We start from the raw sequence: 5,687 nt of genomic DNA on the forward strand, positions 1-5,687 counted from the left end.
TCAAGCTGGCATTCAAACATTAAAACACCCAGAATGAGTGGGCACCTCTGAAAACATGGGCCTCAACTTTTCCATGTCTTCATTTTTTGATCTGTGCAATGGGGAAAATAATACTTTACTGGGCTATTGTGGGACTGTGAGTCTAGGTGCACACAGTTCTGCAGTATCCATGATCAGAATTCTTTTCATTCCATTCCCCAGCCCTTGGTCTCTCTCTCAGTTCTGTTTTCATTCATTCATTCCTTCTCATCAGCCCACAGTCTATGCAGGTGGAGGGGAGGAGAAATCTCAGTTTTACAGCAGAAGCTGTGATAAGAAAAGCTCTGATCAAGCTCCAGCCCTTTGAACATTTACATTTTCTAGCCTAAGACATTGTGAAAACTGGAACTTTCAGTCCAGGCTTATTCAAGGACCCTTACCCTGAGAAAGACTTTGCTAACCTGTGAGGGAGTCTGCAAAGACTTTATCGCTTAGCAGGGTGTCATAAATATAGGGGGAAGGGTAAACACCTTTAAATCCCTCCTGGCCAGAGGAAAAACCCTTTAACCTGTAAAGGGTTAAGAAGCTAGGATAACCTCGCTGGATCCTGACCAAAATGACCAATGAGGAGACAAGATACTTTCAAAGCTGGAGTGGGGGGGGAGAGACAAAGGTTCTCTCTGTCTGTGGGATGCTTTTGCCAGGAACAGAAAAGGAATGGAGTCTTAGAACTTAGTTCTAGTTATCTAGCTAGATATGCATTAGATTCTGTTTTGTTTAAATGGCTGATAAAATAAGCTGTGCTGAATGGAATGTATATTCCTGTTTTCATGTCTTTTTGTAACTTAAGGTTTTGCCTAGAGGGATTCTCTATGTTTTGAATCTGATTACCCTGTAAGGTATTTACCATCCTGATTTTACAGAGGTGATTCTTTTACTTTTTCTTCAATTAAAATTCTTCTTTTAAGAACCTGATTGCTTTTTCATTGTTCTTAATATCCAAGGGTTTGGGTCTGTGTTCACCTATGCAAATTGGTGAGGATTTTTATCAAGCCTTCCCCAGGAAAGGGGGTGTAGGGTTTGGGAGGATTTTGGGGGGAAAGACGTTTCCAAGTGGGCTCTTTCCTTGTTATATATTTGTTAGACACTTGGTGGTGGCAGTAATAAAGTCCAAGAGCAAAAGGTAAAATAGTTTGTACTTTGGGGAAGTTTTAACCTAAGCTGGTAAAAATAAACTTAGGGGGTTTTCATGCAGGTCCCCACATCTGTATCCTAGAGTTCAGAGTGGGGAAGGAACCTTGACACAGGGGTTCTCAAACTTCATTGCACCAACCCCTTCTGGTATAAAAAAAATTACTAAGTCCCCAGGAGGGGGAACCGAAGCCTGAGCCTGCCCGAGCCCCACCCCCGAGATGGGGGGGCCAAAGTCAAAGGGCTTCAGTCCCAGGCAGAGGGCCTGTAATCTGAACCCCACTGCCCAGGGCTGAAGCCCTTGGCTTTCAGTTTCGTCCACAGGTGCTGGGGCTTGGGCTTCGGCCCCAGCAAGTCTAAGCCAGCTCTGGCAACCCCATTAAAATGGGGTTGTGATCCACTTTGTGGTCCCAACCCACAGTTTGAGAACAGCTGTCTTATAGGGACAATCTCATGCTCTTAAAGGAGGCTGCCAAAACATTTCTTAAGGGAGCAGCCACATTTTAGGCTCCTGCTAAGAGAAAGATGACGAACAAGAGACTGGAAGAACTAGAGCACAAAACTGTGGCCTTAGAGAATCAGATTAAAAGACTGTGTATCCAGCTCAATGATGCTTGCAAAATGAATTAGACATCGCTAGAACCACTTATAACTAGCTCCTTACTAAAAAAGAGACGAGGTTGCTCTTTTGGTTTTCATAAACACCTTCTGTAAGGGGAGGAATAGAACTGGCAGAATGCTTGTCAGAGAGGCACTGAAATATTAGAAGGCTTCCAGCTCTTCAGTTCTGGAACAAAAAGGTTTAAAGGGAGGCTCAGAAGACAGAATAGACGGTAATAAACGTTCCTGCAGAAATTTTTAAAGAGTATACTAATTCTTGCCAAATTGCCATGTGTGTTCTCCAAAAGAGAAGCCTCGGTTACAAGAGATTGCAAGCACCAGAGATTAATTTGATGCTATCAGTGGTATTACTCCAGGGATTAATTTAACCCAATGGGTTTGATGTTTAACACTCTAGGGAATCCTGAGGCTGCTGATATCCAGAGCCTTCGGTTTCATTTTGCTGAGTTTCCATCTCTAACTGCAAACACAATCTAAAATGTAGCCTTTATTCCCTGGATTGCTACTGGCAAAGCCCCGATCAGGGCTATCCATTTTGGAAAGGTGCCCCTGGGGCGTTGTTGAGTTTCAATCCGACTTTGCCAAGCATCTGAAAGGCAGACAGGTGGTGATGCAGTGGTGACCTTGGCTTTTTCCAGTTAAATGAAATAGGGTGGCAGATGTTACGCAGGTTACCATGGAGGTTAGAAGTAATCAGCTGCTCAGTGGCCTGTGAGAATGGAACTGGGTTATGGGTGGAAAAGATGGATCAAAGGTGACCTTTGCCATCTCTGAGATCTAGGAGTCTGTAATGACCATTGTTTCCAATGGCGTTACCACGAAATAACTTGAGTTGTTTTGACTTAAGAAGTTGTCATTTGTGGGATTACATATAGAATAGTATGCTATTCTTTCCTGTCCTCCCCCCAAAGATGGACATCCATCACAAAAGTTTTTATAGTGAAATGGATCAACCTCAGTCCCATTCCCTTTCTCTCCAGAATTTTATTCTCTTAATTATGGACAATCCCTAATTAAAATTAATCCATGTTACCAGTGTATCTCCCATATCTGAAGAGAGGAACAATACAAAATAATCAGAATATAAACTGTCCTTCAAAGACAGAACATAAACTGTCCTTCACTGGTGAAGAGCTAGTCTACCACTTGCTGTTATCTATGGGAATACACACTTGGGATTAGCTGGCTTGGCATATGGATGGTGCTGCTATGCCTCTGGAAACCGTCTGCAAACACACTTTCCTGGCTTTAACTAGGAGAGACCAGAAATTCCTGGGGTTGTTTAGTCTCCAAGGACCAGAAATAGGAAATGGCTGTTTGAGAGGAAAATGCTCTGAAGTATTTAGTAATTAAAAGTTCATTTTAAAATTGGAGCCACATTTGATGCTGTTGAAAGAGAAGGACTAATGATATGGCTGGGTAAATGAAGAGAGGCAGGCCCAGCCCAGCAAAGTGCTGTGAAAGAGTTCCCCTCCCTCCATCTCTACCACTGCATCTCAATCCTATTGCAAACCTGTCGTTATTCCAGTCAAGGGCTTCCTCACAAAGCTCTGTCAAAATGTCTCAATCCTGACTCGCAACCACCCCTCCTTGCCATTCCAGCTCTGAGGCAATGCACAGCAGCTCCAAAGCAGGTCTGTTCTCTGCAGCAGCACACCTTTATATGGGTCCCGGTCTTCCTCAAACAGCTCTGCCTGTGCATCTCAGTCTACAAAACTGAAATGAATTTTTGAAGATAGCACTAAATGTAGTGCTAGTGACAAGTTATGACCTGGCAGTCTTGGAGACTGGAAGCTTCCGTTAATCCACAGAACACGTACATCATGGGCAGTAGCAGGACATGCTTTTCACACAATGACCAACCCATGGACCTTAACCCTGAGAGAGTCCACCATTTCTGTGGTGCAAGGGCTATTCACAATACTCAGCCCATTCAGTCTGAGGGGTGCAAGGAGTTCCAAGAATGATAGGGACATTGGTGTCCCTTCAGGGTCGTACTGAGACCCTCAAATTCATTTCACATAGGACACTGGGCAACCACTAAAGACCTAGGCTGGAGTCAAACTGCTGACCTAATGTAGAAAGGCTCCACATCCCATTACCAATACCCTGAAGTTTATTGCTGAGCAGGGAGATTTAATTAATGGAGACAAAGCTGAAAACCCACCTTTGTGTTTGCAGGCCCCATCCCGTCAAGAACAGGTTGAAATGCTAGTGCTCCACAGTCTGGATTATGAGTTGATAAAACTACTAAGTGAGTGTAGAAGACTCTCCAAGGTACAAACACCTAGTCCTGTAGTTTAGGTAAAAATTGTCTGTGGTAGAAAACAAAGTATGGTACCTCTTTTGAAACCCACAAACCTAGCAATCTTTGGGAGTTTCTTTTCTATGCAAAGATGAAGTATAGAGTTCAAACAAGATTCTTTAAATATCAACTGGGATCAAATCCACGCAAAAATCTCTTATTCAACCCAGCTGCTCTCCTTAAGTGAAGAGAGAAGGTGTTGAAAGCTGGTTAAAGATGCCTCAGCACCAGATGGTGCTCCTGAAGTTTGCCTCTGGGATGTAGTAGTCTGAGTGAAATCTGTCTATCAGGTGCCCTGTATTTAAAAAGCATCTTTATATAATGCAGGACATTTGGGGCCATTTTTTAGGCCTATGTGTCATTTTGTCATTTCCAGTTCAGTTGTTTTTCAAAATTCTGCTCAGGGATCATTTTGCCACACCTTGGCATTAGCCCAAGTCACATGAGCAGGAAAGTGGGAGTCAGTTTATGTAACAGTGTGTTAACTCCTGTTCAGTTCATCACATAAAAAAACCTCAGAAATTGCCTTACAGCTCTGAAAATATACCCCATGGCTTCAGATAAGCAGTAATGTTATTTGGCTGTTAAAACAAAATAAATGCAGTGGGACAAACATATGAAACCATGTATATTGCTTTTAACTTGTCTTTCCTTTACGTCCTCTTAACATTTATCATTCTAGTTATTGGGGCCTCAGAACTGACATAGACTGCAGGCTGCTCTTAAAAACTCACTTTACAGAGGGGTGCTGGAACTAGGGGTGCTGGCACACCCCCTGGCTCGAAATGGTTTCCGCCATATACAGAGTTTACAGTTTAGTTCAGTGACTTTCAGTACCCCCCACTATAAAAACTGTTCCAACACCACCCGTTCGAATATCCACTGATATTCTCTACTCCATATGTAGCACTGTGATACAATCTCCATTCAATATGAGATTCTGCTCCGCCTCCAATGGCGAATCCTCCATAACAACGCATACCTAATAAGTGTCAGGAGCCCACAAAGCGGGATCCGTTTGGACGCTTATTTAAGCCTACAGCAGGCCCCATCCCAATGCCCCCATTGCCACACCTCTCCTTCAATAGCTACTGACTTCCCCAAACTGGGCTAGCCTTTTGGGGCTGGGCGAGCCAGGCTGGTGCCCTGCTACCCTTTCGTCTGAGTGTGATTTAGGGTGAGGGGGCAGACCCAAGGCCTACTCCTCCTCTGAAGTCACTGCTGTCTTTCTCCTCCTTCTCTCTCCTCTCTCCCCACGTGCCCCATTATTTCCCTCCCTCCATTAGGGGAGGCGCCACTACTCTTTCTGGAGCCTTGGCTCCATTGCTGGCTCTGTCGCTTTTCGCGCCGGGAGGGCCCAAGGGGCCCCTAGCTGCCCGCTCCGCCCTGCCGCAGAGGGGCAGCAGCAGGAGGAAAAGGAACCGCAGGCCGGGCGGGCTCGGCGGAGGCTGCAGCTCGCAGCGCTGGGAGGGAACCCCCCAGAGCTACCAGGGGCTGCCCTGGAAATCCCAGAACACGTTTCCCGGAGATTTTCAAGCCTCCCGCCCTGGGCCTAGGTCATATACGGGCAGCCGCCGAGTTTTGGGACCCC

Source organism: Lepidochelys kempii, chromosome 10 (assembly GCF_965140265.1).
Source record: "Lepidochelys kempii isolate rLepKem1 chromosome 10, rLepKem1.hap2, whole genome shotgun sequence".
NCBI lineage: Eukaryota > Metazoa > Chordata > Testudines > Cheloniidae > Lepidochelys > Lepidochelys kempii.